The following is a 13,377-nucleotide window of genomic DNA, read 5'->3' as shown; positions in this document are numbered from 1 at the left end:
CACACACACACACACACACACGCACACACACACACACACACACACACGCACACACACACACACACACACACACCCTCCATAACCTGACTCCAGGCTGAAATGTGACGCATTTATTTTCATGCCAAAAGGAGAAAACTCCAGCTTGAATCCAAACGCTCCATCAGGATGTTCATTCCAGAATAAATTTCACTGAAATAATGAAGTTGTTCAAATTTAGCTTCTAAAAATACAAACCAAAAAATGAAATCAAACAGATAGAAAGTTTCTGGTCAAGCACAAAAATCCCGAGTGTTTCCAGGCTTGAACAGGGCGCTCCTGTAGAGCAACACAGCTGAAGCTGAGTGGCTCAACCAGATGAGGCTCAGATTGAGTCCCTCTAAAAATCTCAATTACCTGAAACTGGAGGTTTCCTCCACTTCATCCACTGGGAGAAACCTGTCGGGTTGTAATGAAACCTTCTGTCGTCGTGTAAATGTAAAAAAAAAAACATCATAGGGTTTCCTTAAACGTTATCAAGAGACTGCAAAGATTACCAGGCTTTAAACTTTAAAACGTACAATTCAGATTTATGCTGTGTTGTACTGAACTGTACCTTTTCAATATGAAATGCTTTTAACAATGTATATTAAAAATACAATAAAGTCATGAAAGATTTTTATTTTTTAAATTAAGACTCATGTTTAAACAGACTTTACACACTGAGCTGTCGGGTCAGACGAGCATCACAAACAGGAAGTAGATGTTTACCTGCAGAGGTGGTTTCCTCTGTAATCCTCTTCAGAGACTCGGCCCGTTCTCGTCAGGAACACTTGGGAGTTCTGATGGATCGTGTCTGTTTCACCTGCAGGACCGTCCTGAGGAGGGAACGCTGGAAACCAAGAGACGGGGAGCTGTGGTGAGTGAGCGCCGCGGTGGGAAGGTGAGTTAGTCAATGTTCACTACTGTAGAGCTCTGTGATCCAAAAACTCTCAGGATGTCATCGTAACCCAGAAACAGAGGATCAGCTGCAAACATGGCAGGAAATGGAGAAATCATGACATGGAAACAATAACGACAGTCAACCAGATACTGTAGGAGACGGCACTGAGAGAAAGTACAACGTTTTTACTTCCTCTGCATGAGATACAGATGCCCTGCAGCAGGAGAGTTCAAAAGAAAAGCTCTTTGATTTCTCAGCCTGAGATAAAACAAAATGTACAAACATTAAGGAAATCTGGGAATTATTTGAGTTTGAGATTTTTTTTGAAACGTAGAAAAAGGCTGAAATGAGACTCATTATCTGACTTCTTCAGAAAATGAGAATTCAGCCAACGACTCATTTTAGATTCAGGCAGATCACACAGTTATCCAGGAGAACATGAAACATATTTATGTCTTTTCTCATTTATTTAATTTGAAAGAAATGTAGATATTGTTTACTAAACACGGTCAGCTCCTTGGGAAAGAACAGGCATCTCATCATGACGGCTCGCAGCTGAATCAGGGGAAACAAGCTGCAGGTTGGAACCAGACGTGTTTATCAACCTGCAGACCGTCCTGGATCTCCTTCACCTCTAAAACCTCCACAAATGCCTTCAGCTGCTTTCGTCCTCACCGGGTTTGATCATATCTGTCTCTGTTCACTGACAGCAGCAACACATTTCTATTAAAAAGCATCAAATATGAATCATGATACAGCAATGGAAAAATTACTTTAAATCTGACTGTAAGCATAATTCTTTCTTAGCCTTATTTTGAACAATGAAACAGTAAAAATGTTAATGTTTTAATTTGAGATGAGGTGATGAGCTCTACCATGATCTATTGCAACATCCACACCGGCCCTGGTCCATATGATGCATGAAAGCCTTAAAATGATTTCATGTTTTTGTAAGAGGCCCTTCGTCTCAAGTCTCTTTCAGTTTTACATGTGTGAGAGGAAAATAACCCAGAAACATGACAGGCATGTTCTCTACTCCTTCCCGTTTTGAAAAGCAGCTTATTTATCACCAAAACGCAGTGAATGAAATACATAAGACTGTACACACACATACCACTTTAATATATCAGCTTCTCTGTTTTTTAAAGGTTTTGTTGGCTCTAGTGGCCTTTATTTGAAGGTAGTTTGACAGGAAGGAGGGTTATGAGAGAAACAAATGTTGTCAAGCTGGGAATCGAGCCTGTGACCGCCGGCGTGAGGACTAAGGCCTCATTACATGGGCTGTGCTTTGACCCTGCGCCACCACAGCACCCCTTCTGTTTTTCTGTTTTATCTGACATCACTTTGCTACATTTTTTATTTGGATTTGATCCCATGAAGTAAAATAAAGAAGACAAATAAAAACCTGGAAAATAAAATATACGACATGAGTTTGATGTTATATATGTTGTAAAGCAGATCAATTACTGGGGAGTTTCATGTCTGTGAGGATAATGCATTCAACCTTATTATTGCTTATTGCATCCATCAGATTCAAAGGCCTAAAGAGACGTTAAATCTGAGCCGGAAAAACATTTGAGGTCTTCGTGTCAGACGCTGAAGCTGCGAGTGTGGCTGTGTTTCTATTGTCAGCGTTTCCAGTCAGGATTCATTACCTAATTAAGCCGTGATTTAAGCCTGAGGAAGGAGAACATCGGGAGCCTCGTCAACACGCTTATATTTGGCTCTCTGTAAAAACTCTGCATCACAACTGCGCTGCTAATTGATGGGAATGTCTTGGGCTCTTGCCGTCTTCAAAGAGGAAAATCGCAGTCGGTCTCGCTCACAGTCGTATCTAAAACACGGCGGCACACCCACGCAGACAGAAAGCCCGAGGGAGGCCGGTTACAGTGACATTCAACATCAAACTCAACGCGTCTCCGTAACTCTGCTCAGCCGGTTGTGTCTGTGCGCCCTTGGTCACCGGCTGCACCGGCATTCTGCGTGACAAATGCCCCCTCCAGTGTGTCACAACGGGAAAGTTGGGGAGTTGATGCTGCGTTTGCGTGGTGGGGAAGGCCTTCAGGCTGGCTCTGTGTTTAATGAGCTTGGAAAGAGCCCAGACTTGGGTCTCTTTCATCCCTGTCACTGCTAATGCAACCAGTTAGCTCGGTAAAACACGAGCCCTCCCAAAGCTGTCCCATCTTCTTCACATCTCTGTCTCTCCGGAGTCTAACTGCACCTCTCGGCCGTTTCCTCACCTGGTCCATTTGTTTCCCCTGTTGGATCCACTGCTGCGCCTTCCGGCCATCGGTGAGGCGCCCTGTCCTTCCGCTTGCTGCTTCATTAGCCATGTTTCCCTCAGACTCAGGTTTTCTACCCTGTGTGCATTTTCACCTTCTGTCACATCACAACCACAAACTTCAGGATTCCATTAACACAAAGTACATCATAATGGGGAAATTAAAATGTGGTTGTTTTTTTTTTACCATTTCATACTAATAAAAATCTGTAAAGTGTGGCATGCATTTATATCTACTCCTCTACTCTGATACCCTTCAATAAATTCCACTGCAGAACACGACTATTTACCTTTACTCAATTTTAACAGGTTCAGAAAATGGACAGCAGGCAAAATTATATAAATATTATGGAAAATGTTTCCCATTTTTCTCCCTCAATTCATAAAATGTAACTAATATACAGATTCAACTCGTGTGTCTTGAAATATTTCAACCCTAACCCTTTTTATTTTACTCAAATTCAATGTCTCAGAAAATTAAACTATAAAAAATGAAACTGAAACCTCATGATGTCACGTCCTGACCAGCTGATTAACTCCAAACAGCGGGTGAGGTTCCATGACCCTAGATGGACACGGTCACAGCTTCATCTTCCAGGAGAGAAAAGGAGCTTCAAGAGGCAGTTTGGACCTTTTATAAATGCTCTTAAAACTTTGACTAAAACCAACGAAGAAGCAAATAATAGTTTTAAATATAGATAAAACAAATGCAGCTGTTAGCTGTTTCTCTCTGTTTCATTGACTTTCCACAACCGAATGAAGCTAAAAGTATCCGTAGTATGATCTGAATCTATTTCTCTCATTCGGTTAAAAACTGTTTATTCATATCAACCCCTCACAGAAAGATCCTTTTGTAGATATTTATCAAAAATCACAAATTGTCTGATGTTACAGGTCAGGTAACATTTGCGGCTCTAAAGTTTAATTTCACTGGCTTGAGGGCAGAAATAGCTCTTTGGATTGTAAAGGTTGCAGACCCCTGCTATGTTCACACAGTGAACCATTACTGCTTTATTACCGCTCTTTGACAGAGCCTTCACAAGCATTCCTTATTGCAAATAAACATCACTGAAGTAGCTGGAGTTAAAAAAAATGTCTGGAATGTAACATCAAAAGCTATCTGAAGTAAAATATTTCGCTTATTTGTTGTCTTTTTCCTTCTCTTTTTTCTTTCCTTCAATAAATGGCTCTGACATGAGATACACTTTGCAAACATCTGGGAGAAGTGATGTAAGAGTCCGGGAGACGGCGGGGCTGCAGATCAAACACAGAGGGAGGGAAGAGGGGGATTTTCCTCCGTCTAATAAGCCAGAACCCTTCCACCTTCATTCATCCATCTTAAGGAAGCAGAGAGGGGAGACTGCCGGCTAACCACCGCCATGCTGATGGAGCTGAAGCTCTTCGTTAGCGCCCAGATCAGGTCAGATCCCGCTGGCTGCTTGTGGTCAGACTGGGAGAAGGTCTAAGACTTCAGACAGAGAGGAACGCCTCAGTCTGACTGAAAGTCACCTAAATGGTTTGCTTCAGACTGATTCTACTAAAGTCTCTCTAACAAAAGCTGTATTAGAGTAACAGAAGTTTTTCCGTTTTACACAAACAAAATCTGTACATGTAAAGAAAACTGTGAATTAAAATGACAACCCTGTCTTTAGGTATTAGAATTGCTCATGGAAACCTTAAAGTGTTTCAATCAACCCATCAGAATCCAACACAGGCCCTACAAGACAAAAAAACAAAAAGAAAGAACAAAAGTGTCTGTATTTCCAGAAGTTATTCCTCCTCTCATTGCCCAAATGTTTGTTTGTTCCATCCATCCATCCATCCATCCATCCATCCATCCATCCATCCATCCATCCATCACCCTGGATGTAAAAACTAATTTTACCCAGCGATGCTGGCATTAGCTGATTCTGATTTCTTTGAGAACATTCCAGGTTGTTTTCTCATGTGAGCAGTCGTCACATCAGTATTAGCATTAGTAGCAAAGGCTAGCTAACGCCGTGTTACAGAGCAGTGGCAGTGAAACCTTGGAGGAAGGTAAATTTACTTCAGCATGCTATGTTAGCATAGTGCACACTGTTAGCACAGCTGACAGAAAAACACCTACCGTCTCCATGTGTGTTGCCCAAACTTAACCTTATTTTAAAAAGGTTCAACTTTCCACATTCAGAGATCCATGACAGACTTTTGAAGCCTTCATGTTATCTGCTGAGGTTTTCCACTCCTGCAGCCTGAATGAACCATAAACATTGAATAGAAAATACATTTTATTTGTAATATCTTCTTTCATCTCCATACTTCACCGATACTGAGAATTACTAACTTTCCATATTCTTCCCACAGTAACAACTTCCACACTAAGGAGTGTAGCAGCCTGTGAGACTTTATATTATTCAGTACGTGGCATCCCCAATTAGAAAGATTGGATTTTTTTTTACATTTTCCAGTTGTCACCCCTGCCTGCTTCCTGTCTACACAGTGACTTACTCAGATTGTATCTCTGAATCTCTCTTCATGAACCTGAACCCTGATTAATGCCTCAGGGATTCTGGATCTCTTCTGGCTTATTTGCTGCTGACCTGTACTCTTCACCTGACCACTGAGCTTTGGGTTATAGACGGTCACCACTCACTTCCCCATGGTGAAACCTGACCACTGGATTAGTGTGTGTAATCCAACTGAACTACCTGAACTTCCACTCTCCGTTCGTCTTCATCCCAGATTCCCAGAGGATTCATCGCTATGATCCAGCAGTGAAACAATCCCAAGTAAAAGGATCAATGTTGCACCTCGAAGAACTTAAGTTCATAGAGATCCATGTTGCTGAAGAGGATCCCCTTGGACCACCTCTTCCAGGTAACACATTACATCCTGTTTACATTTTGTCCTCACTTTCGCTCAGCTTCCCGTCTGCATCAAAGTGTGAACTGAAAGCTGATCCTTAAATGAGTCTGCCGATCATCTCACATTCTTTCCTCAGGTGTGGACAGAGTTCAGGGTCCAAGTCCTGTTTGATTAACTTCCAGCATGCATGTTTTTGGACCATGGGTCCCAAAGAGTGACGTGTGCAAGAGGAGAACATGCAAACTCTGTGCAGAACCCAGAACCTTCCTGCTACGATTAACAATGCTACCAACTGTACCACCGTTTAGGGAAAAAAAAAATCAGCACTAAGTATTTTAAATATAGTTCCTGTGATTTGTTGTAATCATTAGTGCATGTGACATGCACTTTCCAAAGGCTTTTTCTTTCCAGGGTAAGAAGAATGCCAAAGGAAATTTGGTCTCCCTGCAGTTCAGAGCTGTCATCCACTTTGGAACAAGAAATGCATTTAAAAAGGGGGTCAGAACTACTGAGCAGCCAAAATCTCACATAAAGCCCAAATGGGAAAACATGCTGCTTTGAAAACTGCAACAATTGGTCTCCTCCGTTCCCAAATCCTCACAAAGTGTTGTTAAAAGCAAGGCTGACGCAACAAGGTGGTAAACACGCTGCTGTCCAAAGATGTTAAGAGTTCTGCTGGAATTAAAGCCAAACAGAACCTGGAAAGAAAGTCTCAAATCTTTAGATTGTAAAATAATAAACACAATTAATTCTGTCTAAAGAGCAGGAGTCTTTCATTTTTTACTTAACTAATTTTGAGTCTAGTGGTAATCTGTTCTAATGTTCTTATTTTTCAAAAATCTCTGGTGAGGAAAACAATTAAGGCCACACTAGTGCAACCCTGCTGCACAACTGTGCAGGACCGTAAGCAGCTGGTGAGGAAGGATCAACCCAGGACCACACAAGAAGGAAAAGAGAGCGGTCAACGTTGAATATGGCAGGCGAGGGAGACGAGGAATTAGTCTCACCATTTATGGGGATCAAGCAGATCTACAGGAGAGGTAAGTCCTCGTGTGAATTAGTTTTTAATCTTCACTGAGGTTGGGCAGGGAGGGGTGAGCGGTTCGGATAGTGATTCTTTCTCCTTGAAAGCATTGGAGGGTGAACAGGCAGCTGGAGGCCGACGATGTAACCAGGTAGGTGTTCTTACCGGAGCAATCCGAGGAACGGCGAAGGCGAGAAGCAGAGAGAGGGTATCAGAGCTGTGAGAGGCAAGGTGAGGCTGAGGTCCAGGTGTCTAGAAAGGAGTCGTCCACAGAGGGTCCAACTGTGAGGGGAACTGGAGGAGATGAAGGTAAACGACAGTTTACTGCAGGCATGATCACTTATCTTCATCTCAGTGCAAATCTGCTGTTCTGTTTTCAAACTACACCATAAACATGGCTGACTGACGCCACTCCAGAGTCAGAAAGGTTACCACTGTACTCCAGAATACCTGGGCCTCCTCAGCAGGTAGCCTGCTCTGACGCTTCCCGTAAAGAGCAGGCAGTCCACAACACTGGCAGAACCAGGTGAACTCCCAGGTACTGCTAAGCTTTGACTTACATAACCACAAGTCACAAAACATTTTTGTTTTCATTTTTTTAAATCTAAATTTGAACCTTTTCAGGACTCAACAAGCAGAAAAATATTAAACTAACAAGACTGTCGACCATGCAAAGGAAGACAGATGAGAAAAGGGCAAAAAGTCAACTGTCTCAGATCCACTGTAGCGTCTACGGATGTCTGCAGTGGTTGTCTGAAAGGATGAAAGTCTGTGGAAGTTTGAGGAGAATAAAAACCGTTTTTACGTCTTCAGGGTGATTTACAGGCCGGTTTGTTTTGCTTTAAGGGACAGTCTAAGTGTGGCACGTGGATGCTGCTGGCATTTTATGACCGCACGAGTGGGACCTGAACTGTGTAACGCTCACTTTGGGGTAATCTACTTAGAGCTGAAGTGCTGGCAAATAACAAGAGCTTTCATGCAGGTTGTGGAAAACCTGCTGATGGGGATGCTCTCTGACAGGACGGAAAGTCAGAGCACGCCGGAAATTCAGCCACACCGGTTTACGAGACACCAGGATAGTAACGGGAGGAAGACAAAAGGATATTTTCCTCACATTTTATTGGACACCTGAAGGAAGATTTGCTAGATTCTCCAGAAAGGCTGCGGCTCTGCTCTCCTGCCGGAGGGTAATTGCTAAGTGAAGAATGAAATATGAGATGAGGGCCTGGGCTGACACTTGAAAAATTGGTTTGAAGGAGTTGAAAAGACGGGAATTATCTTTCTTTAAAAAAAGGCTTGAAATGTCAATATCTACACTTACTGTCAGAAAAACTGTTAAACACCCAGAAGATCAGTCTGATTTGGATTTAATTGGTGAACATGCAGACCTGCAATGACCCTTCAATGTGCAATGTCAAATGATTTTTCACCACCATGTCTGGCTGTGTATTCTGAAAGCGAATGTGTTCCGACATGCAAGTTTGCTGCTTTTTAATAATAAAAATATTTGATTGCATCCTGTACTCTCACACTGAGACAATGCAGTTTATTTCTTTCATCCAAAGACGACAAAGCAAAGAAAAATCTCAAGTCGGTGGAGCACAGAGCTCTTCTTGGCTGATCAGCTTTCATGATAAGCCGTTCCTTTAATGTAAAATCTCCTTCTTTTTGCTGTTTCCCCCCTGCTGCCTCTTCAAGAACCAAGTCAGCCAACCTCGTCTGCACCAATCTCGTCTGAAGAAACAGTGAGACAGCTTCGAATTAAAGAGAAACAAAGCGAAAAATGGCTGGTGGTTACCCACGGCTCTGTCCAAGAGGGAACATGCTCCTAAATTACAACAAGGACATTATTTTCTCATGAACATGTAGGAGGAACTTTAAGTGAAGCCGTATCAGTCAGTTGGAGTCAATAGTTTTATGAACATGACCTAAATTTATAATTAACAGGTTAAAACAGCAGACAGTTTCAGCAAGAGGAAAAAAAAGCTAAAGGTTTGAATGTAATGCTATGTATTGTTTAATTGACTGTAAAGTGTCTCTGATCCACCTCAACAAATTACTGTTGATGCATTAATAATAAGGTGATTATAATATAAGGCTAAGTTTTTATTTTGACCTGCTGCTATCCAACTTCTTTATGCCGGACTAAATGGCCCAATTCTAATCATTTCTACCCTCAACAATGTTATTTGTCACTTTCATGTGTGGCACTAAATCAGATACATACCAAGTATTTTTGAAAGTGTCAGCAGTCTTGTTAAAAACAAGTCAGACTCATGAGATTTAAATAACTTAGAGGACGTTCTAAGAAGAATGTGCATCTATATCTGCTTGATGTGATTCACATTCAGCTAGAAAGAAACCAGTAAATGCTCATGTTGCTAAAACTGATCACTGAGACCTTCACATCTTCATCATTCAGACCAGTCGCTCTTTTCTAACCCACGAAATAAAACAAGATCATAACTTGACATAAATAAAAAGTCAAATATACTAAGATACAAACAACAGAACCATCTGTTGGTTCTGAGGTTCTACTTTATAACCACTGCTCAACAGGGGAAAACACTGGACTGTATCTGGGTTTATTTTTCAGTGAGAAAAATTATAATCAAAATCTACACCTGAAAGAAAATAGTTTGAACTTTATCTCATGTGTCATTAACAGACCTGGAGCCCATTAATGATCCACTGAAAAACAAAATGGTGTCTGACCTTCTGATTTACTGATGGGGTTCATTAATATACACATTTAATTACATTTCTTCTAACTTTTTATAGATTTTTGTTTGTAGTTTGTCATCAGCGCCGCCGACGGAGCAGCAAGAAAACATCATACACAATTATTTCACTAAAACTGATCTTTATGAGGAAATACTTATGTTGTTGGGACTATTTTACACGTCTGCCACTTCCTTTCTACTGAGAAACATGAAAGTGTGTTCAGGAAATGTGACATCGATTCAAACAGCTCATTGAACTGGGGTAAAAACCATCCACATTTCTGAAACTAAACCTTAGCACAATGACCACCTCGTCTGCCAGACCAGCGATGAGAATTAAAAAAAAGGTTTTTTAACAAAATTAAGAGGGTGTTCTTACTTTTAATTGTAACACAGAATCATAAATGTTGGCAGAAAGGGGTTAAACTGTGAAGAGAAACACAAACAGTAAGAGCCAGGGATGACTTCTCAGGTTAAACATCCTGAAGATAAATCAGATCAATGCAAACAAAGATTTTTCACATGAAAACAGAGACAGGCTCATCCAGGATAAACAGCATCAAAGCCATCAGCAAATCAACAGTCAGAATTCAAATGACTTTATCTGCATTAGCATGAAAACGTTTGCAGGAGCAGCAATCTATAACAGTATCAGAGGACTGAGGTTGTTTTTAATCCAGCACAAGCATCAAAGAGATTAAGACTTAAGGACAAGATTAATGGAAAAACATCAAGGTCCATGTTCTATTTACATTTAGGAAAAAATAAAGTTGATTAAATGCTGCAGCAGCTTCTGTTTTGCACGCTTTGTTAGCCTTGTCAGAAAGTTTTGCATTAAACTTGGATTTCACAGGAACAAATTGAGTCCCTGGCTCACATAAAGGTGTGTCTAATAAAAGCAGTCCATGTGTTGAATGGATTAATCCAGTAAAGTGTCCAGAGCTTTTATTTATGCTTTTGAAAAGCTTTCAGACATTGATTATGTGTGCAGTCGGAATTATGTGTTCAGAAAGAAATGACTGTTTACGAGGTTTCAGGTCTGTTGATTGAACATCAGCAATTTAAAGGTCATGGAAGCGTCAGGTCTTCACACATCTTCCTGCACATCAGCTCTCTGAGTGATGCAGAGGTGATGAAGGACGCTTCGCAGTGGTCTCTGGTCCCGAGGTCAGCCTTGCTGCTGGTTTTATGTCAGCCTTGCTGCTGGTTTAATGTCCTGAGAGCCTCAGCAGATAACAGCAGAGCTGCAGTTTATCAGTAGCCCAGGGCTCCAGCAGCATGCTCAGGTTAAAGGATTGCTCCTGGCTTCCTCTGGTCCAGGTTCTGAGTGGACCCTGACCGGGCCTGAAGCACGCTGGGGTAAAGCTGAAGGGCAGACATACATTTAGTGCACCAGGAAAGTTAAGATCATAGAGGAGAGTGTGGTGAAAGAAACGGTGTAGCTTTGGATCCATCACCAAGTACAGAACTGTCTGTTATCCCAACTTGGAACATTTCTACAACTTCATCTCTTTCAGAGTAACAAATCCTAAGTTCCTCCAGGGTTCGAGATCCATCTCCTCAGTTTTACCCCAACCACCTCCACCTCCAAACTGAGGAGTTTAACCCTAACCACAAATAACCAGTTGACTGGTTCTCTGTCCTCCAGTATTTTCTAGATCCGTCATCCAGTCAAATCCCGTGTTGCTCCACTGCAGTGATCATTTACTCCCTCTTGGTGAAACCAGTTCACAGTAGCAGTGAGTGCATGCCATCGAAACCCATACTTAGTTTCACTACTTTTAGTTTTCAGTGTGTAGAGTTCAGTTCTCTGCATGTCCTTGGGTGAAACAATCCCCAGTAAACTCACTCTCTCATCCAGATGGTCCAAGTGTCAAGAATTTCTGCTAGCCAAGGTCCCAGTCTCCAGGCAGAAATCCCAGCCCTGTTCTTACTTACACATTCATATTATCTATTTCATTAAGAACTGTTTAACCATTACTGGGTTGCGGTTTCTGTTTTACACACAAAGCACAATGAACAGGTTGCTCCAACAATTTGGTTCATTTGCCAGTGCAGTGTGAAAGCAGTTTTGGTCTAACTGAACTCAGACTGTCAGGTGTAAAACCACCTCCCCCTTTGTGCTGGTGCTGCACCAAGAACCACTGAAGGAAACAGCATGAAAACCTCTGAAACAAACAACAATGGAGTGGAGATTTTAGCAGCTGTAAGATTTTTCTTTTGTCTTTGGTAAAAGAGCATTAGTCATGTCTCCCGCTAGTTTTAGTTGTATTTACCCAGCATGCCCTGCGATGTAGCCCCCTTCCTGCTTTTGGAGCGGTCTCCGGTCCCCTTGGTATTCACATTAACATTCAAATTACACCAGAGTTCACTTTAACTGTACAGAGACTGAGGTTTGTAGGAGGACCAGAGTTGTTTTTGTATTTTTGGTCCACATCAGAGATTGATTGCACATTCACACCTCCCCAAACAAACTAGAATTGAATTAAAGCAGACTAAGCAGGGCTGGTGGGAATGCACTGAGTTCATTACAGGATCAGTCTCAAGTGTCTTTGTGATCTTCCAGTCCCACATCCTGAGATCCACAAGTTTCCAGAGACTTTTCCCTGCATGCAGCAAGCTTCAGTTCAGACTTCTGCTTCGTTGTCAGGCCGTTCCTCTGAATTTAACACAGTTAGCTAAACACAGAAAAATAATACTTGATGCAATTTCTTATAAAAGTAGATAAATAAGGCCCCATGTTTTGGGGGGCGTTAGCCTTAAAGTCCATTGTATCTCTGGTTTTGTAACTTCCCTATTAAGTTCAGCTGGGCCTGTGAAATGTTGTGAACTGAAACCTGCAGAACTTGAGTCTTTGTTGAAGCTCTTTTACTGAGGAAAACTTTCTTAACCACTCAAATTGAGAGTTTAAAAAAAAACACATTAAAAGCCAAAACTTTTACTTCACAGGTCAATGATGGCGCTGCAAGGAGTCTCAGTCCTAGGTGGGCTTTTCCTTTAATCCATGAGAAGCACAGGAGGTCTTGTTATTTATCATTTATCATACTGATTGCAGGTCTACCAGAAAGCTGTTTCAACATTAACTGTGGGTTAAAACTGCAGGAAGCTCAGAGTGTTCAGGTGGAGTCGCTGCAGCGCCTCTACCTGAACCATCAACCCAAACTACCCCATGATGACTCCAGTATTTTCATGCTGTGTGTCGGTAAGATCAGATACCGCAGCACACTCACTGAAAGTTACCATGACTTGGCTCTTAAATGCTATTTTTGTCTCGTAAAAAGGAAGAGACATACAAACAAACCAACTGGAGTTAATTAAAAAAATGACTTGTATTCAAGCTCATGTGGATTGAACATTTCACATGGTACTAGGGCTGAACCGATTCCTCGAGTGATTCGAGTACCTCGATTATTAAAATTCCTCGAGGAAAATTGACCTGCCTCGAAGCTTCGTTAATTTATGTTTTATCATTTAVCGCRCCGTGTTTCAGCCGGAACATTATTTGCGTTGCGCGGAGCTCTGACTTCCGCCTCTGAGTTGTTGACGGAAGCTACGTGTTAGCGGCATAACGTCCAATCTTCAAGTT

At 41.7% G+C, this 13,377-nt stretch overlaps 1 long non-coding RNA gene across 1 annotated transcript; it reads right to left on the bottom strand.

Moving 5' to 3' along the window:
• Positions 1-108: 108 nt before the first annotated feature.
• Positions 109-867, bottom strand: LOC108166255 (uncharacterized). Its single transcript, XR_001776561.1, has 3 exons — positions 748-867; positions 394-458; positions 109-189 (listed from the first exon to the last, which is right to left on the bottom strand). It is a non-coding gene; the product is annotated as an uncharacterized LOC108166255 (long non-coding RNA).
• Positions 868-13,377: the final 12,510 nt, after the last annotated feature.

Source organism: Poecilia reticulata, linkage group LG1 (genome assembly GCF_000633615.1).
Source record: "Poecilia reticulata strain Guanapo linkage group LG1, Guppy_female_1.0+MT, whole genome shotgun sequence".
Taxonomy (NCBI): Eukaryota; Metazoa; Chordata; class Actinopteri; order Cyprinodontiformes; family Poeciliidae; genus Poecilia; species Poecilia reticulata.
This window is presented reverse-complemented; position numbering and strand designations above follow the sequence as displayed.